We start from the raw sequence: 27,890 nt of genomic DNA on the forward strand, positions 1-27,890 counted from the left end.
AAACTCATGTAAACATGTAAAGCTTGTAGTTTGTCTTTTCCACCCAAATGGATCATCGGTTTTATTCATGTTAGCCCATACCACGGCTGCACGATATTGGAATTGATATTGACAACAAATATTTTTTTTCCTGCGATTATATATTGCGATATTTATTTATTTATTTATTTATTTATTTATTTATTTATTTATTTATTTATTTATGTATGTATATATATAAACCCTGCAAATACAAGAACATTTGCAGGGTTTTTTAAAGTGTGTGTGTGTGCAGCATTTTTGAACAACACATGTCAGCGGCGTATTCGAGAGAAAATACGCCAGAGCAGCAGGCAAAACACTTGAATAGTTTATATTTTTACATTCGTATTGTGAGTTTGTAGATATTTGTATTGCTTGCAAGTGGTCTGGGCAACCCATGGGGCAGATGCATGCTATTTTCTCAAGAGCTTTTGTTCTCTTTTTGAGGGTTTAATGGAGTTCAGAATGAAGATTAAAGTTTTCAATGTATTAGTCAGTATAGTGAATAACCGTTCACTATAGTGAATGCTACTGTTTTATGAATAAGTAATATATAAAGAATAATTTATTTTGATATAAATAAAAGCAGTTGTTATTTATTTTTTTTAAACATCATTTTATGGACAGAATTATTCGCCCTTAAGCTATTTTTTTGTTTAATAGTCTACAGAACAAACTATCGTTCAGAAGCTTGCCTTATTACCCTAACCTGCCTTAACCTAATTAACCTAGTTAAGCCTTTAAATGTCACTTTAAGCTGTATAGAAGTGTTGTGAAAAATATTTAGTCAAATATTATTTACTGTCACCATGACAAAGATAAATAAATCAGTTATTAGAAATGAGTTATTAAAACTATTGTGTTTAGATATGTGTTGGAAAAATCCTCTCTCCGTTAAACTGTAATTGGGGAACAATCAACAGGGGGCTAATAATTCTGACTTCAGCTGTGTGTGTATATATATATATATATATATATATATATATATATATATATATATATATATATATATATATATATATATATATATATATATGTATATATATATATATATATATATATATATATATGTATATGTATATATATATATATATATATATATATATATATATATATATATATATATATGTATATGTATATATATATATATATATATATATATATATATATATATATATATATGTGTATATATATATATATATATATATATATATATATATATATATATATATATATATATATATATATGTATATATATATATATGTATATATATATATATATATATATATATATATATGTATATATATATATATATATAGATATATATGTATATATATATATATATATATATATATATATATATATATATATATATATATATATATATATATATATATATACACACAGCTGAAGTATGTATATATATATATATATGTATATATATATATATATATATATATATCAGGGCTCGAAATTGCGACCATTTTGGTCGCATATGCGCCCGAAAATTAATCGATGCGACCTCATAATATATATTGGAGCATTAGTGCGACTGCAGATAATGGTTGTAGTGCGACCTGTTTTGATTTTTTTTTTAAAACGTGCTGTATTGCTCTTCCCTGCCGCTATATTGGTTCATATTAGCTGTCAATCACTCAAGGCTATCCACTGTTAGATGACAGGGAAGGAGCTTTTATGTCCACGGGAAATGCAAACGGCTAAAGTGTAAAAACTTAAAGCACACAGGTTTGCAAAGTGCAAACCCCACCTAAAGTTGAGACGCAGATGAGAGCGATCATGACACGTGGTAAATATTGATCCGCCAGCTGAGATCAATCGAGTATGTGCTTTTCGGAGAAGGTGGTCGAATCTCGATGCGTTGCATTCACTGCGTTCAGCAGTTCAGCGCAAATGTCCGCTAAAAGTCAAATCTAATACTGTATCATCGCCAAAGAAGCTTGCCTTTACTAAGTTTACACTGAAACTGCGTCTCATAACAAACAGCGGTATTGCGCCGGTGCTCAACCTGCTCATAAATTGGGTCAGCTGACTCGCCTGCTTTTCCACAAACACAGAAAACTGAAAATTAGCTCAGACGGAACATGACACAAACTGAAACCAAAACTTTTAAAGAGTGATAGAAGTGAGACCTTACTTACTTTCTTTTGCCTATTCTTTCATGAGATGTATATATTTTTTTATTTAGTTACTGATGACTGTTTTGCAGCTTTCAGCCTTGAATTTAATATTTTATTATAATCTTTTGTTTGTTTTGCAGCTGAAATATTATTTATTAATCTGACATGCATATATATGCTGTTTAGCAGTACAAAATAAATATTTCTTACTGCAATGCTTCATTTTTGTTTGATGCAAACTATACATTTATTTTTCAGAAAGTAACAGACTTTTTATAGCAGATAACTTACATTCAAGCACATTCAAGGCAGCATGATGATGAGAAATGTAATTCATTGTTACTATTATTGTCATTTTCATCATCATTAATATTCTAGAATTATTAGACATACACATTTTGGAATTATTGCACACAAATATCAATGTCATCTCAGCATTAATTATAGTTGTTTCTGGTTTTTGTTAGTCCTAATTGATGTTGTTTTAAAATACAATATGTCCCTTAAAATACAATTTGCAGCGGTGCTCAATCATTTTTGGTGGGTGCTCCTAAATTTTTTCTGGTGCTCCTAAATTTTTGAAGTTGGGAGCACCGGTGCTACCAAGTAAAAAAGTTAATTTCGAGCCCTGTATATATATATATATATATATATATATATATATATATATATATATATATATATATATATATATATATATATATATATATATATATATATATATATATATRTGTGTGTATATATATATATATATATATATATATATATATATATATATATATATATATATATATATATATATGTATGTGTGTATATATATATGTGTATATATATATATATATATATATATATATATATATATATATATATATATATATATATATATATATATGTATGTATATATGTATGTATATATATGTATATATGTATGTATATATATATATATATATGTATGTATGTATGTATGTATGTGTGTGTGTGTGTGTGTGTGTGTGTGTGTGTGTGTGTGTGTGTGTGTGTGTGTGTGTGTGTGTGTGTGTGTGTGTGTAAAATAAGTTTTTAAGCTTGTATATAATCTTTTTTTTTAATGTTTCATTTAATAAAAAGCCATATGTTCATTTATATGAGGTGTGCACCGGCTTCACTTTCACTTCTGAAAAGTGCAGCCCATGGCTGCCGTCACTCTAAGAAAACAAAAAACCACACACATGCCAATCATTCTTTCAGCGCAGCTCTCAAAACAATCGCTCTGAGCAACAAACTGAACATTATTTACAACTTCTTTACGTGTTATTCACAGCATATGCAGGTTCTATGGGGAGAAAACACTTATGTGACCGCAGCTTAACTATGCTATAAATACGTTCTAGTTCCTAAAGAATAATCTGACAAAGGAAAGCACACTAGTATAAAAAAAATACAAACAGATGAAAATAGATGCCAATTCATGAATTATCAAAAAGGCTTGCCATACATGTAATAATATTGTAAATAATGTTCGTTGTCTTGCACAGGCAAGCTCCTTTCCCTTCAGAAGACCTCACTATAATAATTTAGTTTGGCCTTTGTTTGTTTTTTACTCTTAAAGTTACAAGAATCACCAGAAACCGTTGTTTTGAGCTAATTTATTTATTTTTTGTTTAAATCTTTTAAATCTGAAGAAAAATGACAGAAAACCCAGAGGCTGAATAAATTACTAGCACACTTTTCATTTTGGGCTTGAACTTTAAATGTTTGACTGAAGATGCTCGCTCTTTTTGAAATGGCATTAAAACATCAAACTGAAAATCAGATCTGTTTAAACGGGGACTCTTTTTGTGTAATGCGCTGAAGCTTTAGATGCTGGCGTGTGTCTGAGAATGCAGGCATTCTGGATGAGAATCTTTGAGCGTTTCTGCCTCACCCTCTGGCGAAAAGTAAATAAATCATGCGCAATTACACAAGCCGTGCGCATTTGGAAGGAACTGAGTGGAATTGAGAGTGATGCTCTGGATTTTTAAGGCCCTCGTAGTTTCCTCTGGGGTCTAAAAGTTATATGAACATTCTTGAATTCTTATTATCATAAAAAAGTGTGTTGTTGTTGATTTTTCTGGTTGTGTTTAGCTTTTTGTTTTGGGCCGCTCACTCAAAATCAAACTCTCTTTAAGGCAAGTCATTTCACCTGGCGGCCATCTTTGAAACGCCTCTCAGGCAGTATGCTCAGGCATTCTCTTTAAATCTTATTTGAAACATCAAATTTTTGAAAACTGTTTGCCAAGCTTGTGATTACGTTACAGATTTGTAATCACCAATCAAATAAACAACAACTGTCTCATAAGTTTTGTTTCTAAACATTAGAATCAAACTAAATCTGCATTTTTTCATGTTGCCCAAGCTAATACGCACTTGAAATGAACGAGATTACAACACCGACCTCATTTATGCCCATTTTACACATTACCATACTCTGGATAATGATCGTCTGATCCCTCCGAAATGACAAAGACTTTTTGTTTGCAAGTTTGTGGACGTTTGAGTAGTTGTCTGCTGTCATGTGATGTGTGTGTTTGACAGGACGGACTATACCTCACATTCGTTGTTGTGTTAAATGAATAAAAGGAAAAAATAAAGAAAATAAAATTACATTACAAAATAACAACATGAGGGTGTGTGGTTTTCAAAGAAAAGTATTAAAATAAATGTACATGCATAAGTTAGATATTGCAGTATTATTTAAAAATATATTTATTCATGAGTTTAAATTAAGAAAATGTTGTAGATGTGTATAGTAAATTTTTAGTTGATTTAAAAGAGGCAATTTAGTCACACATTTAAAATTTAAATATATATAAAAAATTTAATGAAAAAAAATATGCAACTTTGCAGGGTAATATTTTATTTATTTAATTTGCTAAAGGAATTAAAGATTTACTAAAATTAGAAACTGCAACAATAATAATATAAAAAATGTTTATATATATATATATATATATATATATATATATATATATATATATATATATATATATATATATTCTGTTTAATTTATTTATCTATTTATTTAAAATAGTAAACAAATAAATATGTTTTTTAAAAATCAATCAATCAATCAATCAATCAAATAAAATAAGTTAATTAATTAATACCCATTAATAAATTAATAAATTTAATACAGTAATAAAATAATCCGCTGGGGCAACCCCTCATAAATTAGGGACTAATCTGAAAGATAGTGAAATTTAAATTTAATTTAATTTAATTTAATTTTATTTTATTTTATTTTATTTTATTTTATTTTATTTTATTTACAAATAAATAAATAAAAAATATTTGATAAAAATAAAATAATACACATTAATAATATCAAAGGACACAAATCTAACAAATAAGAGTTCATAAAACAACAGAAAACTGTTTTCAATTAAATACTTTAAACTTTTAGTGATTTAAATGTCATAAAATGTTTCCTGTAGATATATCAAAAATACAACTTTGCATGCTTCTATAGATGAACATGTGAGTATATTCACCCCAGTCGTTGTTTGTTTTAGAGAGTCTTCAGCCCATCTTCCAGCTCTTCATATCCATGGCAGATCTCCTCAGTTAGCTGACTTTCACATTGATTGTGTGCTTGTTGGCATCTGTGTGTTTATGGATGAATGTCACCATTTTGGCTTTTCCCTCATTGGTAAGATAGTCAAGTTTGGGCTAAAATATTCAAATATACCTGCATCTTTATTTATTATGGGATAGATCTTAACAACAGCCTCTGGTCTGCAAACAGAAAACAGGCCAACGGCATCTACAGTCCTGCAGCAAAGCTTAAAGCACTTCAATAACACTCTTACTGTACATTTCATGATGATAAAATGAGTCTGTGTTAAACTGAGGGTGAGGGATATGTTGTTCTGGTTGCTAGGGCGATGATAAGAGTCAAGTAAAAAAGCTTACTGTAAAGTGTGTGCGTGCCTTGCATTCATTATGTTGTGGAGACCAAGTCATACTTGTCAAAATTTATCTTTGAAATTGTGTAATTAAAAGTGCAATTGGGTTGTAACATACAGCCACCGGCCACTTTATTAGGTACACCTTACTAGTACTGAGTTGGACCCCCTTTTGACTTCAGAACTGCCTAAATTCTTCATGGCAAAGATTCAACAAGGTACTGGAAAAATTCCTCGGAGATTTTGCTTTATATTGACATGATAGCATCACACAGTTGCTGCAGATTTGTCGGCTGCTCATCCATGATGCAAATTTCCCGTTCTACCACATCTTTAAAGTGCTTTATTGGATTGAGTCTGTGGACTGTGGAGGCCATTTGAGTACAGTGAAGTCATTGTCATGTTCAAGAAACCAGTCTGAGATGATTCGTGCTTTATGACATGGTGCGTTATCCTGCTAGAAGTAGCCATCAGAAGATGGGTACACTGTGGTCATCAAGGGATGGACATGGTCAGCAACAATACTCAGGTGGGCTGTGGCGTTGACACGGTGCTCAATTGGTACTATTGGGCCCAAAGTCTGCCAAGATAATATCCCCCACACCATTACACCACCACCACCAGCCTGAACTGTTGATACAAGGTAGGATGGATCCATGCTTTCATGTTGTTGACGCCAAATTCTGACCCTATCATCCAAATGTCGCAGCAGAAATCGAGACTAGGAAAAGTTTTGGTGAGCCTGTGCGAATTGTAGCCTCAGTTTTCTGTTCTTAGCTTAAAGGAGTGCCCTGTGTGGTCTTCTGCTGCTGTAGCCCATCCGCCTCAAGGTTGGAGGTGTTGTGTGTTCAGAGATGCTCTTCTGTGCATCTCGGTTGTAAAGAGTGGTTATTTGAGTTACTGTTGACTTTCTATCAGCTGGAACCAGTCTGGACATTCTCCTCTGACCTTTGTCATCAACAAGGCATTTGCACACACAGAACTGCTGCTTAATGTATATTTTCTCTTTTCCGGACCATTCTCTGTGAACCCTAGAGATGGTTGTGCGAAAAAACCCTAGTAGATCAGCAGTTTCTGAAATACTCAGATCAGCCCGCCTGGCACCAACAACCATCCCATGTTCAAAGTGACTTAAATCACCTTTCTTCTTCATTCTAATGGTCGCTTTGAATTACAGCAGATCGTCTTGAGTTTGTGCACATAGAAATATAAGTTGTACCTAATAAAGTGGCCGGTGTGTGTGTGTGTATATATTCGTTTTGATCCTCTAATTTAATTAGCAGCAACATTTACGACAAGACACTGTAGGCATAAATGCTGCTTTTCCTTCTTAATTGTTCTGATTTTTGGCTTCTGTTCATTTCAGTCTAATATAAAGAAAAGCTACATACATGTTTGAGTGTTTCTTTTGTAGCGTTTGATCATTTTCGTCTGTAGATTTTAATTATGTTGTTTTTAATGTTGTTTTCTCTAAATGTTTTTGTTTCCTCCTGCACTGAACTTTAAATCTCCACTTTAGCAGCTCTTACATCATAATTAACAGTTTTATTATGATCTACATTCTGAAGGATTTTACAGAATGATAAGTTCATAGAAATTGACTGATAATATGGCTCAGTGCTGTGCTCACAGCCAGAAGGTTGCTGGTTCGAGTCTCAACTGGGTCAGTTGGCATTTCTGTGTGGAGTTTGCATGTTCTCCCCGTGTTGACGGGGGTTACCTCCAGGAGCTCCCTCACCGTCCAAACACACAGATTGGCCGTATTGTAAGAGTGTGTATGGGTGTTTTCAGTACTGGGTTGCAACTGAATGGCCATCCAATGAGTGGAACATATGCTGAATAAGTTGGCGGTTCATTCTGCCGTGGCGACCCTTGATAAATAAAGGGACTATGCTAAAGGAAAATAAATAAATGAATATACAGCTTTTTATTCATCATTTTTTTCATCTTTACTGGCCATTTGCATTGTTTTCAAAACTTTGGAGTAATAAAAAAGAGAAATTCTATCTGTAAAAAAACAAACACCTTTGACTTTAATAAATCAAAGAAAAAAAAGAAACAAGTATTTCAAACCTGGCTTAATTCAATGTTCAGATTTCAAATGCAAAATAATGTACACAACAATCTAGCACACCCTTAATATCTCAGCTGCATATTTAAAAACATAACATTTCATAGTACTTGTCATACAAAAAGTGCTTGCAGTTATTATTATAAATATAATGATAATGATTTGTTGTTTTTATTCATCCTCAATGTCCACCTCTATAAAGCTCCGGCAGATAATATGATGATTATTAGGCGTGTGGATCTGTATAGACCACAGTGTGATGGAGACAGAGAGCAGATCTTGAAGTGTGTGTGTGTGTGCGTGAGACAGACAGAGATGGATGAGAGAGAGGAGGATGAAATTATAAGGGTAAATGTCACACCTGCCCATCACGTCACTGCCGCTCTGTGTGACACGCCAGGCGGCCAGTGTGGCATTTACACACACACACACACACACACACACAAATACGCACACATACAGTGGTGGCCAAAATGATTAGTATACCTGACAGATTGGAAAATATTGACCTTTTTTTTTTGACTACAGAACATGATTTCATTTCATAATGTTCATGGCACGTGCAGATGGCTGTTGAAAAGAAGTTTGTTAAAAATAAGTTACAAACCCGATTCCAAAAAAGTTGGGACACTGTACCAATTGTGAATAAAATTTGAATGCAATGATGTGGAAGCTCCAAATTTCTATATTTTATTATATAGAAAATTGGTCCTCCAGCTGTTTCTAATACGTACATTTGACTTTTCTAGCTTGCTATTACTACCTGTCCCAACTTTTTTGAAATGTGTAGCTGTCTTGAAATCCAAAATGAGTCAACATTTGGCCTGAAATTGAAAAATTTCTCACTTTAAACATTTGATATGTTATCTATATTCTATTGTAAATAAAATATAAGTTCATGAGATTTGTAAATTATTAGGGGTGTCAAAATTAATTGTTTCTTTGGTGCACCGCGATGCAGACGCGGACAATTCGGTATCGGTTCAGTAATAATCAAAACCGGTTATTATGTACTGACATCATTTATCTCCTATGCTCTCTGTCGCGAGGGAGGTGAGCGCGAGTATTTACAACACTTAGCCAACTCAGGGCCGGTCCGTGGCATAGGCACCATAGGCAAATGCTAAGGGCGCCAGAAAGGAGCGCGGTTCAGTTGGTTTTGTTTTCGATATTCTTGACACACATTCAGTTACAGACGGCAATAACTCTAAAATCTCTCACCCTAAAAAGATCTAAAGTGTGTTTCCAACAAAAAGACAAAGCTGGTTATGTTTCACAGCTGTCTTTCTTTTTTTTTGCTCCACACTACGAGCACTGCGCCGTTTAAGCCCTCGCAATATGTGTATAGGCGGGATAGCTCGCGCTGAGAGGAGCTCTCAGCAAGGGACTGTCGGAAAAGGGATTTTTTTTTTTTCGTTTTTCTGCTCCGCTCTTCGCAAGCTCTCCCTGTTGCGAGGGCTTAAGTGTGTGTGCGTGTGTGTGTGTGTTTGTTTCTTTGGTGCTTTCTATGTTTGTGTTTGAATGAGAGATAGTGTGGTGCTGTGTCTCTGTGTGTTTATACAGACAGCTTGTTATAGCCTCTCCTCTAAAATATAACACTGTATATGGAAAGCATCGTCAATGCACCGTGATGCACCGAAATATCGAATTGAACCGAATCGAAGGCATGATAATCGTAACCGAACCGAACCGTGAGACCAGTATAGGTTCACACCTCTATAAATTATCGCATTTCTTTTTAATTCACAATTTGTACAGTGTCCTAACGTTTTTGGAATCGGGTTTGTTAATTGCATCTACATCTACAAATCTTTCACTGATTTAGCGACCGTCAAACGTCATCAGGGAAACGGTTTAAATTTCCACTTAGTAAAAAACATTAGTGCTTCATTTGGGACGACAATACATACATATTCTTGCTGTTGAGTGTGTAAGTGCATAAGTACATAATGAATGAGTGCATAGTGTTGAGATGCTGCTTATAGCTTCGTCACAAACGCATACTTATGCACTATTCTACGCCATTTTGTAGTATAAATAGTGTAAGTAGTTCGTCACACTGAAAATTTAAAAAATAATAAGTGAACTTTAATTACCCGGATGATGCACTCATTCAGCCGCTAAAATGAAGTGTGTAATGATGGACACTTCACGCACTCAACGACGGCAGGTTTGCTTACGTAGCAGAAGGGGCGGAGCTATTGGACGCACATGTTGGATAACTTTATTTATTTTGGATGGTGAAAGCAAAATTCTCCTATGAGAGTGATTATAGCGCCTCCCGAGGGTGAATGCGGTTATACTTACGGCAGGTATTATTTGATAATTCGGTCGTTTATTTCACTTATTTAGCAACCGTCAAACGTCATTAGGGAAACGGTTTGAATTTCCGCTTAGTAAAAAAACATTAGTGTGCCATTTGGGACGACACTACATATATGTACTATCCGTTTGAGTGTGTAAGTGCATAAGTACATAGTGCATGAGTGCATAGTGTGCCGTTTGGGACGCAGCTTATGTCTTTTTACTTAACACACCTGATTCAGATCATCAGCTCGTTAACTGAGAGATCTGTGAACAGATCCTTGTGTTTCTAATTAGAGAGACATACAGAGGCCCGAGGACTGGAATTAAAAACCACTGCCCTAACCCTACCCCTGAACCCAATGCTCACAAGAAACCTGTGGCAAATTGTGAATGTCAAAAGACCTTGTTAAGTATGATTAATAGTCATTTTGAATTACGAAGACACGGTCCTCATAAACCACCTCAATGCTGTAATACCTAAGTCATGCTCATGTCATTATGCACATTTGTTTTCTCATAAACCACTAAAACCAACACACACACGCACACAAGGAAGAATCGCACAGGCTTTATTGAAGATCTCCTGGGAGTTCTAATGACAGGTTATTGTCATGAGTGAGTTTAATTATCCTGCTAGTCAGAGAAGGGCAAACTGTAGCAGTCAGATGAAGGTCAGTTATAAAGTGAACTGCATATTAATTTACCTTTGTGCTTTAGGATTTACTATTTTAAGACTTAAAGGGACCGCTCACCTATAATGTAAATTCACTTTAGCAAAGTCGACGCCAAACAGCAAGCAAAAAACAAATGGTGTGGATTATTACGGCTTGCGTCTGGTCTTGTCTGGACTAGAAAGCTGCTCATGAACACACCAAACAGACGACATGTGTTTCCACATCAGCAGGGGGTAGTATCTGTTTTCTCGTTCAACAAAGGGAAACTTTAGATGAAATGCTGTGCTGTGCAATGCAGTGTTTAGGACTGTCATCACAGTAATTGTCACTCCAAATGGAGGATATCACTTCTGTAAATATGTCTGATAATCTAATCATTTTATTAGATTTACATTAGCAAATTGTTTAGAAAAAGGGCGGCACAGTGGCTCTGTGGTTAGCACTGTCACCTCACAGCAAGAAGGTCGCTGGTTTGAGTCCTGGCTGGGCCAGTTGACATTTTTATGTGGAGAATGCATGTTGGTGTGGGTTTTGTAATTATATATACATATTTTTTTGTCAAATATTGATTATTTTTTATGCTTTGTCATTGAACTCATAGCTGTGACATTAATAGCATGATGTTGAATTGAATTATTAATTCAGCTACATTTTTTTAACTTGTGCTTAAAATCTTTAGTTAAGGAGTGCAGTATAGAGTTAAAAAAAAAAAAAACGTAAGTTCCTATGCTTGTCCTAATGGGGAGCTATTATTCAAAAATCACTTTTATAAGGGGTTTAAACAGTTGTTTGTCAACAGTTTGTGAATATAACCAGCTTCTAATGGTAAACATTTATTAATTACATTTTTTATAATCACGCTTGATTAAAACAGTCTGCTGAAACACTCTGATTGACATTCTTCCTTTGTACCTGTCACCATAGGGGAAAATCCCCACCCATTAGTGACAGTATATGCCTCATTAGCATAAACAGCCCTGAGTGAAAAGCAGCCATTTGTCATCAGAGTTTAGAATTTGCCGCTATTCTGACACTTAGACATTTTAGCTCCACCTATTTTGAAAAAGAGGGCGTGGAGCATAATCTCATTTGAATTTAAAGTGACAGTCACCAAAACGGCACAATTTGGATCAAAGCCTGAACGTTTCAAGGAGATCTGTTGTTTATTTTGAGCTGAAACTTTACATGCACACTCGAGGGACATCAGAGACTTATTTTTCAATTGTGGCATAATTATTTTTCATCTTCAAGTGGCATATTATGTTACCTTTAGCTTACCGAAATGTAAAATTTTTTGTATATTAATTTTTTTTTTTTTTTTTTTTTTCAGATTTAATGAACAAAAACCTTGGATGCCAAACGATACATTACAATTTGAACTTTATTATCACTCCTATTCATCATCATCATCATCGACAACATATGTGCATCTTTTTCACAATTATGCTAATGACAACATTTGAGTCTTGAGCTTGTGTGTGTGTGTATGTATCTGAAGTTGATTGTGACGGCTGTTTAATCCTACCTCAGAATGCAATCTGTCCTGCTATTGTTGCTGTGAAATGTCTGTGGACTGATTTGGAGAATCAGTCTAAATGCATCTTTTTCTTTACTGACAGGAATATCAGAGCAGGGCCACTGAGCGCAAACCAATTTCACCACACACACACATGCTTTCTCATTCATGCTTTCTTAGTCTGTTTATTTATTGGACATCCATTTAAACACTTTGTAACGTGGATGTTGTCACATTTTGTTGAAAAGTACAAAAAATCCCTGTATGAGATTTTATATTTGCAAGAGGTGATGTTTAAGTGATGACAAACAAGAAAGGGTCACATTTTTCCTCAAAAAAAAAAAAAAAAAAAAAAAAAAAAAATATATATATATATATATATATATATATATATATATATATATATATATAAATTGAAAATCAACTACAAAACCAGTAATTCAAGTGTATTTGTATAGCGCTTTTCACAATAATTATTACCTGGGCTTAACATTAACACCCGCCAAATGCAGGTAGATTTTTAGCTATGGCGGGTAAGACAGTCACTCCCACTAGCCACTTTGGCTGGTTGAAAATTATTTTTAAATTGTGGTTTTCTTAAAAGCAGGGTTCGACTATAAGCATGACCCAATATCCGTGCAAATGTGATCTTAGAATCGAGAAACGGCACGACTAACAAAAAAAATTTCGTTCGCGCGAGCAATAGAAAGGTGAATAACGAATGAGAGGATGATCACTCGCACTAACAGCTGATGCGACTCGTGCGCTCCTGTTTCCTTGCTAGAAGCAACCGTGCCTGGAACGCAACTGTGATCGGTTCTATTTCACATAGACCAGACAAAAAGTTATGCTAATGCATCCACAGTCTTGCTGCTTTCAAGAGCTCCAAATGTCTTTTTGTATGCAGCACCGGTTGCTTTCGCTTTGAACAGATTATTAATTGGCCTTAGTGTGATCATCCTTCCATTATCACACACAGTATGTTTTCCACCTTCTTTCTTTTACTGAAAAATAAACAAAACCATTTGTTTATATGGTTTAATTATCTTTTTTTTTTTTTTTTTTTTTTTTACAACATTGCTTTAATATGGGATTACCTCTCCATTTATGTGTAGTTAACTGGTGATCTGAGAGACCTTTAGCAAGGACAGACTACTGTGCATATTTTTGATACATGACAATAATAATTTTTTAAAAGTCAATTGTTTTTTATTGTTTTATTTTTTTTTAAGAAATGTTTTGTTAAATAAAAAGTATAGTATACAGCTATGTTTATGTTTAAAATTTGTGGCTGAGAAATAATTATTGTTTGGAGTGGTAAGAGATAAATTTGGTAAATCCTTCATTTTGAGTTCTGAAAAGTCATGTGAAAAAAAAATAATTGCAATATAACACTATGAAACCATGACCCATTTGCTCATACACGACACACAAAACGTGAAATGAATGAGGAGGCATGTGGACAAACACAAAATCTTAATCAAGTAATTTTAGCATGTCAAAGTCATATTAATGCATATAAAAATATTTTTCCAACAACAAACTTCTGGCTAGTGAAAATGCAGAGTGGCTAGTAATGTTGTGAAAGTACTAGCCACTGTGGCTGGTGATCAAAAACGTTAATGTCAAGCCCTGATTAGGTGCTTCGGTTTCCCTCACAGTCCAACGACATGCGCTGTATGCGTGTGTGTGAATGTGAGAGTGTATATGCGTTTCCCAGTACTGGGTTGCAGCTGGAAGGACATTTGCTGTGCAAATCCAATGTTGGAGTAATTGAAAGTACATTCTTCTGTGGCGACCCCTAATAAATAAGAGACTAAGCCGAAGCAAAATGAATGAATATTTATAATTTAAACAGTATAAAATTAACAAAACTACTATTTCATCTGCTACGAAGGTCAGATTAGATCCCAACATTCTTCATTGTCTTTGAAGAAAGACAATAATACGGTTTAAGTTGCTTTATATATATATATATATATATATATATATATATATATATATATATATATATATATATATATATATATATATATATATATTATTATATATATATATATATATATATATATATATATATATATATATATATATATATATATATATATATATATATATATATTTTTTTTTTTTTTTTTTTTTTTTTTGTAAAATATCCACACACTTCTTTCCAAAATAAGGATGCTTTAATTTAAATTCATCTATATGCTTATGTTAGTCTGTTTCGGTCTACAAATTCATTAATTGTAAAAAGTGCCATAGAAATAATCACAAATTGATTTGAATTTATTTGAGCTCAAACATTTTGTTTAAATTCTTCTAATCAAATTTTGTGGCATCCACATGAACTGTATTGTTTAAAATAACTCAGTGTTTTACAGTAACAGTATCTCATGATTGCCTCTGTTTAAGGACATTTAAAAGGAAATGTGAAGTCTAAAAAAAATCACAAGACAAGTTGATTAATTCTCAAGCTATGACAGAGCAACCTTTGAGCAATAAAAAGTTCCTCTGGTGTAAATGCCAGCTGCTGGTATTATAAATTTACAAGTGTTTCCCTTGCTAATACCTAAACGTCTATTAAAGCTTTTTATAAATGGAGAATATAATTCTTTTAATTTCAAGCACAGAAGGGAATTATTTTTGCACTGACTTCTTGAACTATTGTTTTAACCTGTTAACTAAATAGTTTGCACTGAGCGGCAGGTTTGAGGGCTTGAAAATGATCTCTAATCCTCTTAAATTCCTGTGATGACTTTTTTTTTTCTCCATCATGGGGAGTAACCAACACTGCCGTCTCTACACAATTTGTCTCATGCTCTGCCGTGAGAGAGGATTAGTTCATTTGACTTCATAGAAAACAAATATAGCACATTGATCTTGCAGGAATGCTGATAGAACGTTCTGCTTTCCATAATAAGCTCCAGTCACTGCAGTTTCTGTGTTTTTCCCAGTGTTTTCAATAAGTCGGACAGATGAGTTTGGAGACCTAGACAGCCACAAAATGATCATATATGTCTGGAAAAAACATCAGCAGGGTTGTAAATGGAGACTGAAGTCGATTGGCTTATCAGTCAGTGTTTTAAAACAGGAAAGAACTACAGCAATTTGCCAACTTGAGCTGCAAAAAAAAAAAAAAAAAAAAACCTTTTTGTCTTGTTTCTAGTCTAAATATTTATTTTTAAAAATCTTAAATCAAAAAGCATTTTATAGACAAGTAAAAAAAAAAAAGATTTTAGAAAAAATAGCTCAAATGATTGTTTTTGTCCTTAACCCTCTGTGGTCTGAGGGTGTTTTGGAGCTCTGGAGAAGTTTTGTGACATTTGTGTTGTTTTCAGTATCTTAAAAACATGGCTAAAGTGTGATAACACTGTAAACAGCACAAGTCGGGCTACAATAATACCTAAGAAGAATGTTTGTCTTTGTTTTTGTTTTTGAGAAAGAAACTATGCGTGGTTAGTGAAATACTAAAATTTTAAAGTCACTGAAACAAGGCTGTGAAACACACAGAGAACAATTGTGCAAGCGAAATTATCTGCCAATAAGTAAAAAAAAAAAAAACTTAACTGAAAACATGATTATTTTGCTTACCACATTGGCAGATTATTTAGCTTGTTTTAAGGAAAAGCTTATACAACTAGCAAAATCCTCTGAGTAAAGTTTACTTGTATTACTTGTGTTTACTTGTACTAAAGTTTACGGTATTTGGTCCCTGTCTAAATTGAGCTAAAGTTACTCAAGAAGTTCTAACTTCAAATATATATATATATATATATATATATATATATATATATATATATATATATATATATATATATATATATATATATATATATATATATATATATATATATATATATATATTTATATATAGTTGAAGTTAGAATTATTAGCCCCTCTGTTTATTTTGGTCCCCAATTTCTGTTTAACAGAGAGCAGTTTTTTTCAACACATTTTTAAACATAATAGTTTTAATAACTAATTTCTAATAACTAATTTATTTTATCTTTGCCATGATGACAGTAAACAATATTTTACTTGATATTTTTCAAGACACTTCTTTACAGCTTATAGTGACATTTAAAGGCTTACTACTAGGGTAACTAGGCAGGTTAGGGTAATTAGGCAAGTTAATCTATAACGATGGTTTGTTCTGTAGACTATCGTAAAAAAATTAGCTTAAAGGGGCTAATAATTTTGTCCCTAAAATGGTTTTTAAAAAATTAAAAACTGCTTTTATTCTAGCTGAAATAAAACAAATAAGACTTTCTTCAGAAGAAAAAATATTATCAGACATACTGTGAAAATTTCCCTGCTCTGTTACACATAATTTCGGAAATATTTAAAATAGAAAAAAAAAAAAAAATCAAAAGGGGGCTAATAAATCTGACTTCAACTGTGTGTATATATATATATATATATATATATATATATATATATATATATATATATATATATATATATATATATATAGCACAAAATGTACTTTACGTAACATTGGACAACATGTCATTTAAAGTTATATTTGAAGATATACAGTATGTGATATTGATTCACATAAATAAATAAATTAATTAAACTTTTTCTGGTTGGAACACCACTCATGCCAGCTCCGAGTGTGATTAATTCTCAGCATGCTCACAATGTCATTGTGCCAGATGACAGGAGATTTTCACAAGTACATGACATTGAAAGGTCTACTTCAAGTCAGTTTCTCAATTGCAGCGCTCTTCCAAGAAGAGCCGTCTGCAAACACAATTAAAACTGTTTAATTATCTGCCCCAGTCCAGCTCCATTGAATTTTCATGAGCTGAAGTGAGAAAGGGGAAGGAGGTTTTTATGCAGGGTCTTCTGCACAGATGACTACGGGTTAGAGAAACAAAAAAGGAACAAAAGTGATCTTTTTTTTCATAAGATTTTTTGGGACTGAATAATGCAACATTAAAACATCTGCTACATGATCATCTTTTCTCAGGCTCGGTGGTAGTGCATTATAAAAGTGGCACAAAAAATGTCATAACGCATGCTGGGAGATGATAAATTTTGACATACTCCAATAAAAAGTAGCCTGTTGTGTATTTCTTCAGGAGTAGTTTTATATGACTGAGCAGGACATTTCAGAGAACACCATGGTGTTTGGTCAAATGTGAAAATGATAGTTGATTAGATGTTGCTCTTAAGTGTATGCTAGAACAAAATTGCCACCTTTCAGAGCGTTGTTATGCTTTATCTTAATATATAATTTGTTGAGTTACTTTATTAGGATTTCTATGGGACAAAATCAATGCCAAATGTCTTGAATTAAAAAGCTTGTTGAATATCACAAACTGAAAAAAATAATACACCATATTAACAAGTTCTTGCATTTTAATGACTTGAATTCCAGGGTTTGTATTTTTAGGTCCTGAAATTTAACATATCTGTTTATTTAAGCTGTGAATATTTCAACGAAAAATATTTCAAACACGTTTTCATACTTAAAAATTCAATAATTCATATTCAATTTTCAGATTTCACTTACAAAATATTCAATAGCCTTTAAAAATACGATGTATAATATTCAAAAGGTAATTTTCAGTTCATTTTATTTCAGTTCAAAAATTCGCTTCCATAAATTCAGTGGATCAAATTCGACTGATAAAATTCAACATTACATCCGGGAACTGCAGGAGAAGCAATAGATTGCCGATTGAAGATCGCCAGCTGCTCTAGCTTTCACCAGCAGGTGAAGATGGAATAATGTAAGATTTTTAACCCAGTAAACAGTCGAGAAAAGGCTAATAAAGGAACAAAAGTAGTATTTAATATTAATATCAATGCCTTGGATATTATAAATGATAAATAGTATGAGTAAAATGAATAAATGAGGGGTTAGTCATCTATTTTTGCCCTTATGTAACGGAAGCCAGCTGCTGGCGATCTTCACTCTGCAATCTATTGCAGGTACACCTTACTGGTATCAGGTTAATCCTTCTTTGGCCTTCAGAACTGCCTTAAGACTTTGTGGCATAGATTGAACAAGGCACTGGAAATTTTGCTCCATATTGACATGATAGCATCACGCAGTTGCTGCACATTTGTCAGCTGCTTATTCATGATGCAAATCTCCCGTTCCACCACATCCTTAAGGTGCTCTATTGGATTGAGATCTGCTTACTGTGGAGGCCATTTGAGTACAGTGAACTCATTGTCATGTTCAAGAAACCAGTCTGAGATAATTCACCCTTTATGACATGGCACTTTATCCTGCTGGGGGTAACCATCCCAAACAATGGGAGAACATGCAAACTCCACACAAAATTTTGTTGACTCGACTTCTGATATAGAATCGATATATATTTTACAACCCATAACAATTGAAATGAGGCCATGTATGAGAAACTCTGATTTTATATTTGGTGATGACTATCTCCATTTAAAATGAAAGTGCACATTTCAATTATAATGTCTTGTTGCTCATTAGCCCCTTTCACACAGTGATACCGGTAAATTTCTGTAAAATTTCCGGAACGACTTTACCGGTATATTCAAAAAAGCGCTGTTCACACAGGCGAGGACGTTACGGAAATTTTCCGGAAAAGAGCATTCACACATCCATTCCAAAATACTGGTAAATTCTGACATCATTCACCACAAATGAGCTTTAAACGGCTGCGCTTGTGTTTGTAAACATTTGCCTAAATTACGAACTCTGTGGATGATCAATATTGTGAACAACTTTCGCTGGATCACTTTCGCATGTCGAGATGTTCATTATATGTGCGTGTGAAGGCGCTCACAGGCTGTTTCACAAGCACACGCAAAGCTTGAAGGTAAACAAACAACGGCTTATCATAAGCATCTCATTGATGATTATTTACACAGTTGACATTAAGAAGAACATATAAACATGACCTGACTAACTTCTAGCAGCTAAATGTGTCTGGAACAATATTCAAAGGCTTTTATCCTCACAAACCGCGCGGACGTAAATGCGACTGACTGTTGTGATTGGCTAAAGCAGACGTCTCACGTCAGCACGTTCTAGACGTGCACGCGCTTATTACGGCAATCTTCCTTCTGCATTCACACAGCGCAGCATTCCGGCAAATTGCCAGTAATGTTACAACTTCTCTTTCCGGAAAATAGCCAGAACGAATTTACCTGTATTTTCAAAAAGGACCTGTTCACACATACAACCTTTCCGGAAAATTGCCGGCAATTTTCCGGAAAGGTCTGTATGTGTGAAAGGGGCTATTGTCATAAATTGAAATAACACCGTATGACAGCTGAGCGGAATCTAAGAAAATAAGGTAAAATCTGTGAGCAGTGTGAGGAGAGTTTACTCGCACATGACTAATTTTAGCTATTTTGGTACATTGTAACAATTTTAATCCCTGTTTCGGCACAAAAACAATCGATCTAGGTGTGAACTCTCCTCAGTTAAGTAAAGTCTATCCATATCTACACCTTCATCTCCGGCTCTCATAATTTAATGTAAATATACAGCCATTCCATCGTGTGTTTGTGCTCCAGGGTCAAACCCGAATGATAAACCTCCATAAAGTCCATCCCGAATGAGATTTACATGCAGATGGGGCAGTTGCGTGGCTCATGTGAAGGATGCGGGGATGTTATGAGAGCGGCTCCCAATGCAGTCCAATTATGGCAGGCGTCCTGCAGCGGCGCCGCCAGTGAAGCCAGTTTGAGTCTGATAAACACGGCTGGACACTTGATTGCTTGGCTTTTTTGCTCTGGCTGATTCTGCCCCTTCAGCAGATTGCAGAAAGTAGAGAAAACCGCATGCGCTTTAGCTGTGTGTTGGGAAAGTACATCATGATCTGGCCTTTCTGGACCTCGCAGCTGCTTTCTCTGTCCTGTTATCGGGTCAGTCATATCCAGGTGCTTGCTCTTCCCAAAAGTGTGCGTCTCAGAGGTTTCCTGCAGTCCCAGATATTACCGGCTCTTCTTAGCTTGCAGATTTATATATATATATATATATATATATATATATATATATATATATATATATATATATATATATATATATATATATATATGTATATATATATATATATATGTATATATATATATATATATATATATATGTGTGTGTATATATATATATATATATATATATATATATATATATATATATATATATATATATATATATGTATATATATATATATATATATGTATATATATATATATATATATATATATATATATATATATATATATATATATATATATATGTGTATATATATATATATATATATATATATATATATATATATATATATATATATATATATATATATATATATATATATATATATATATATGTATGTATATATATATGTATATATATATATATATTTTTTTTTTTTTTTACTCATAATTCTATGTATAGTACACTGTAAAATAAATGCTGGGTTCCACACTATCAATATGTGTTGGAACAACATGAAGGAATTAAGTTAGCTTATTTTTACAAATTTAAGTAGATTCAACTCAAAACAATTAAGTTGTTTCAACAAAATATCAAGAACAGTGTTGTTTTAGCTCATTTTAAATAAGTAGTTTAAATAAGGAACAAAAGTATTTATATTTTGAGTGTACTTCTGCTCTGTCTCATTGGGAAATTGAAATGTTTTCACAAAACTGGCACTGTCTGTTGTTTTTTTTTTGTTGTTTTTTTCTTTTTTGTTACGAGTGAGGAGATAAGCTATGGAAAGTTGAGCTTTACTGTGATTTTACCACTGTAAAGTGGTTTTTGAGAGCCATAAAGTGAATTTGTGGTATTGTACTGTTACTGGGGTTACATTTGGGTTGCATACCTGTATTTATTAGACAATGCAGGCAAAATATGGAAGATGATTAGGGATGAGGATTAATAATAAAAAAAAAAAATAATAAAATAAATAAATAAATAATAATAATAATAATAATAATAATAATAATAATAAAGTTAGATTAAAATCTTGAGATTGAAGTCATTATAATGTGAGACTAAACTTAAATTTTTTTAAAAAATTTGATAAAAAATAAGGTTAAATACGGAAAATAAAGTAAATAAATATTGCAAATAAATCCGTGTTTTGAGAAAAAAAAAACATTAATATTTTTAAAACAATATTTTTTGATTTTATTATTTATTTATTTTATTTTTGGTATTGCTTTGCTGAATTGTCTGTAAATAAATACAAAAATGAGGTACATTTCATTTGTTTGGGTGTTAAAATGAAATATATATATATATATATATATATATATATATATATATATATATATATATATTCATAAAACTCAATAAAAATATTTTTTTATAATTTTTTTTAAATATTTATTATGTTGTAAATAAAAAATATAGTGTGATCTTGTATACATGTCCTGGTACCTTTCACCACAAAATCAAAATCATTTATTATATTTTGCAAAATGAAAACTATGCTTTTGTTTGAATATTGTTTGATTTGATATTGTTCATTTCTTTCACTTATTATCATAGTTATTTTTACATATTCATGTCTATTTATTTAATGTTGTTATTTTTGACTACAACAATGATTATCTTAATAATAATATAAATTATGATTATAATAATACTTCTACCGCCGCACTACTACTCCAAATAATGATAGTAATAATAATAACAATAATAATAATAATAATAATTATTATTATTATTATTATTATTAGTAGTAGTAGTAGTAGTAGTAGTAGTAGTAACCATTGTTAATTATAATGATTAATAAAAAATAACAACAACAACAACAATAATAATAATAATAATAATAATAATAATAATAATAATTATTATTATTATTATTATTATTATTATTATTATTATTATTATTATTATTATTATTATTATTATTGTTGTTGTTGTTGTTGTTAACAAAAATTCACCTGTACCGCCCTTTGGTCCCATCTTTGGATTGTGGGGGAGACCGGAGCACCCGAAGGAAACCCACATGAACGCAGGAAGAACATGCAAACTCCACACAGAAACGCCAACTGACTCAGCCGAGGCTCAAACCAGCGACATTCTTGCTGTGAGGCGACAGCGCTACCTACTGCTTCGCTATTATTATTATTAATATTATTATTATTATTATTATTTTTGTTGTTGTTGTTGTTTTATTATTATTCTTTTTTTTTCAAATGCTGAGAAAAAATATTGCAAAAGCATACAGTGTTCCTAAAAGTCAAACCTTCATCTCTTTAAGCAAATTATATTTCCTTTTCTATTGATTCTAGACTGAAATATGCCTTAGACATGTTTGTGGTCTGCTTTTGGTGAGATTTCTGGCTGTAGGAGGTTTTGATAACAGCGAGATTCACTGCAGGTTTGTAGATAACGTGTCTCTCATCTACCATTAACACATAACACTTGTTTTCTGCTCTGAAGGATCTGTGTTTAGCTATGTGACATATTTCTCTCTTTCGTCCTCTTTATCAGAAGCAGTGGAGTGAATCTTGCCATCCAGCCTGAGAACACAAATCCTCCTTGTCTGTACATTTATCTGGAGTGTGTGTGTCTGCGTGCCATGTTTAAAGCTTGTCATATAGCAAACGCAGGCCTCGTTTCATGTGCAGCGGCGCTTTCTTTGTTGTGACAGGACCCTTTCTCAGTTTGTGCTTCTGTTTTGTATCACACACTTTATCCAGAAGCACAAGGCAATGCGGAAATCAATACTGGAGTCCCAGCGGTGCTGACCGGAGACACAGAAGAAGGGGAAAAAAGCACATCCGCACAGTGAAGATCACAGAAAACACACACGGACCACTGAGGAAGAGCATTCAGAGGTTAGCATTTTTGCTCAAAAATACACAAGCATCCTACATGTATGCATGATAAATACAAAACACACAGTTGTTAGAATAAAAATAAATATTTTCTGAGGATCTGACCCATTTATAAAAATATTAAAAATATAATAGTTTTAATAACTGATTACTTTTATTTTGGCCGTGATGACAGTAAATAATATTTGACTAGATATTTTTCAAGACACTTCTATACAGCTTATTGACATTTAAAGGCTTAACTAGGTTAATTAGGTTACCTAGGCAGGTTAGGGTAATTAGACAAGTTATTGTTTAATGATAGTTTGTTCTGTAGACAGTCGGAAATAAAATAAGCCTAAAGGGGCTAACAATTTTGTCCTTAAAATAGTGTTTCAAAGAATTAAAATGACTTTTATTCTTGCCGAAATAAAACAAATAAGACTTTGTCCAGAAAAAAAAATATTATCAGACATACTGTAAAAAATTTCTTTGCTCTGTTAAACGACATTTGGGAAATGTAAAAAAAAAAAAAAAATTCACTTTTAACTGTGTATATATATGCACATATATATATATACGAGCAATATCACACGAGTAGCAGTGCGATATGGCTGTATATCGGCACTGGTGGGAGGGGTGCGATGTCAGCACCCATACAGCCTCTTTACCCTTTGTGTATTACTCCACCCACACACAGCCAGCAAAAGCAGACACTACAGATCTAAAGTTTGAAAGATGCTTGCTCAACTGTTTAACTGTCAGCTTATGATTTGAATCCAAGGCAGAAGAAAGTAGTTCCTCATCCAAAAGGGTTTTTGAGACTCTCCATGTTTGATTTTGTTTTTACATACACAATTATGCCGTCAAACTGTTGTATAAACGCAATATCACACTCAGAGCAGTCCGATATGGCTGTATATCGACACAGTGCCGATATACAGCCATTTCACGAGTTCACACTTGCATTCGTTTAAGTATAAAGCATATTTGGCGTGCTGTCCGGGGGGAGGGCTCTGAGCTCGAGGAGACACCCCAACTCGAGTTATTCCCCTTTATCAGGAAACAAAGAGGAGTTGGGATTCGAGCAAAGTATCTAGTCCGGCCCCAGAACGCTCCCCCCGGGAATGTAATGCAAGAGGTGAGGTGACGGGGTGGTGGAGGGATGCTAAAGTCGTGAGATGCTGCAGGTAAGACAGCTTTGGTATATATAGGGGTTGCTCAAGAACTGATTTGATGATGGGATAATTGTCAATGACGTATTCGATATGTCACATATACTAAAATTGGATAGATGCAGATAAGTTTAGCATGGCCTCTACGAAAAGGAGAACATGCAAATCGGTGAAGCGCTCCTTATTTTTATTGTTCATACCCACTGCACATATACTTTTGTAATTATGTTTATATTTATCTGTATACTTCTGATTATTAATAGCATCCTGTACCTATATCCATCCATTGTAAATATGTGTTCATAGTTAATACAACCCGTAAATAATATTCGCAGTACATCCATCTGTAAATATCACCACAATTTTCTATAATTGCACTTTATAATTTATTCCTATACCCTGTACTTGCTGCTATTCCTCTCCTGGTTAGACCTAAACTGCATTTTGTGGCCTTGTACTTGTACATATTTAATGACAATTGAGTTGAATCTAATCTAATATAAGCAACAAATGTTTTTTTTTTTTCAATAATTACATAATTATATATATTTTTATAATTTTATTTATTATTTTATAATAAATATTTTATAATTATACTTTTATTATTGTAATATTGTTTTTATATATTTTTTTAATTTTAACAAACTATAATATCCATGTTAATGCAGTAGGATTTATTTACTGTGATATTTTACTAATTACATACTCCTAATATATATATATATATATATATATATATATATATATATATATATATATATATATATATATATATATATATATATATATATATATATATATACACATATACATATATATATACATATACATATATATACATATACATATATATACATATACATATATATATATATATACATATATATATATATACATATATATATATATATATATATATATATATATATATATATATATATATATATATATATACATATATATATATATATATACATAAATATATATATATATATATATATATATATATATATATATATATATATATATATATATATACATATATATATATATATATACATATATATATATATATATATATATACATATATATATATATATATATATATATATATATATATACATATATATATATATATATATATACATATATATATATATATATATATATATATATATATATATATATATATATATATATATATATATATATATATATATATATACTTTATTTCAACAAGATTCACAAAGCAGTCTGAGTGATTTGTAGCCAGAAAGCGATGCTGTTTAAACTTGCCTCAGTTGTTTAGCTGTGTGCTGCATTTCATCACCACTCACCGACTGTGAAAATGAATGTTATTCCATGGAAATTGAGAGCCGCGTTTGTTCTTCCACATCGCCTGTGCCAGTCTCTCAGTGTGGCTTGTTGTGTTGCCGATTGATTTCTTTAACCTTTCAGAGACTCGTTATGAGCAGCGTTTAATCGCCTTCAACATCACCATCATAATCACGATTCAGCTTTACGATCACATCTGCAGGCCACTGACAATCTGAGAATCACAGCAAGCTAGTTTTCAGATTTGAACAAAATGTGTGCAAATTATTGGTATTGTTACTTTATTGTTCACCTGTATTTATTTATATTTATTATTCACATGGATAAAGAGAGTGCAATTGGATTAAACGCTCAGACTGTTTTATAGATGTTGTTGAAATAAAGGGTATAATTTATACTCTTTAAGAATAATAGACAATATAAGAATACAATTATATATAAGTTACTTGTTACTTATATAACACATACAAGGCAAGGCAAGTTTATTTCTATAACACAATTCATACACAATGATAATTTAAAGTGCTTTACATAAACAAGAAACATAATATAGCAAAATAAAAACAAGAAAGAATAAACATTATTTAAAAATCTCTATCTGTTTTGTCATCCTTTCATCCATCCATTATTCTGTCTTTTTGTTCCATCTGTCCATTCGTCTGTCTGTCTGTCTGTCTGTCTGTCTGTCTGTCTGTCTGTCTGTCTGTCTGTCTGTCTGTCTGTCTGTCTGTCTGTCTGTCTGTCTATCTATCTATCTATCTATCTATCTATCTATCTATCTATCTATTTTTTCATCCTCAATCCATTTTTTCTGTCTTTTGTTCCTTCTGTCCATCTGTTCATTCATCTGTTATCATGACTTCTGTTCCGTCTGTCATCCATCCATCCATCCATCCATGCATTTATTCATTCCTACATTATTCTGTCTTTTGTTCCATCCATTTATCCATCCATTATTTTGTCTTTTGTTCTACCTGTCCATCCATCCATCCATCCATCCATCCATCCCCCTGCTGAAAAATCCAGCTTAACCCAGCCTAGGCTGGTTGGCTGGTTTTAGCTGGTCGACCAGGCTGGTTTTAGAGGGGTTTTGGCCATTTCCAGGCTGGTTTCCAGCCATTTCCAGCCTGGTCTTAGCTGGTCAGGCTGGGAGATGACCAGCTAAAACCAGCTTGACCAGCCTAGCCAGGCTGGGAGCCCAGCCAAAACCAGCTATGTCCAGCTTAAACCAGGCTGGTCAAGCTGGTTTTAGCTGGATTTAGCTGGTCATTTTCCAGCCTGACCAGCTAAGACCAGGCTGGAAATGGCTGGAAACCAGCTTGGAAATGGCCAAAACCCCTCTAAAACCAGCCTGGTCGACCAGCTAAAACCAGCCAACCAGCCTAGGCTGGTTTAAGCTGGATTTTTCAGCAGGGCCATCATCCATTTTTTTCTGTGTTTTGTTCAATCCATCCATCCACCCATTATTCTGTCTTTTGTTCTGCCCATCTGTTCGCCTGTCTGTCCATCCATCCATGGATCGATTATTCTGTCTTTCCAATCGATCCATCCATCTATTAATCAATACATCCATAATTCTGTATTTTGTTCCATCCATTAATCATATTTTTGCCTCTAGCCATCCATCCATCCTCCATCCATCTATGCATTCATTCAACCATCCATCCATTATTTTGTAGTTTGTTCTGCCTGTCCATCCGTTCATCCATCCTTCTGTCTTTTGTTCCATCCATCAATCCATATTTTACCATCCATCCATCCATCCACCTATTTACCCATCCTTCCATCCATCCATCCATCCATCCATCCATGTTTTTCCCCATCCGTCCGTCCATCCACTTTGTGATTAGTTTATTTAAAACTTCCTCTAAAACACAATAGAATGTTTTAGTTTCCCCAGTACTGCATTATGGTCAACATGACATGTAAGTGCTCGTCATCTGTTCAACACTACA

General features: G+C 32.8%; 1 long non-coding RNA gene and 1 other non-coding gene across 4 annotated transcripts in view; both read left to right on the top strand.

Annotated features, from left to right (window-relative positions):
- Positions 1-27,890, top strand: part of LOC141378800 (uncharacterized) — a 227,260-nt gene that overhangs the window by 70,348 nt on the left and 129,022 nt on the right. For 2 of the 3 annotated variants that reach the window (XR_012394254.1, XR_012394255.1), the window contains exon 2: positions 23,308-23,445. This is a non-coding gene — a long non-coding RNA (uncharacterized lncRNA). Of the gene's footprint in view, positions 1-22,896; positions 22,986-23,098; positions 23,446-27,890 lie in introns of all 3 variants that reach the window. The other variant, XR_012394256.1, reaches the window with a different exon arrangement.
- Positions 24,679-24,788, top strand: LOC137488375 (U6 spliceosomal RNA). The gene has a single exon (XR_011007391.1). It is a non-coding gene; the product is annotated as a U6 spliceosomal RNA (small nuclear RNA).

The sequence above is a fragment of the Danio rerio genome, chromosome 18 (genome assembly GCF_049306965.1).
Source record: "Danio rerio strain Tuebingen ecotype United States chromosome 18, GRCz12tu, whole genome shotgun sequence".
NCBI lineage: Eukaryota > Metazoa > Chordata > Actinopteri > Cypriniformes > Danionidae > Danio > Danio rerio.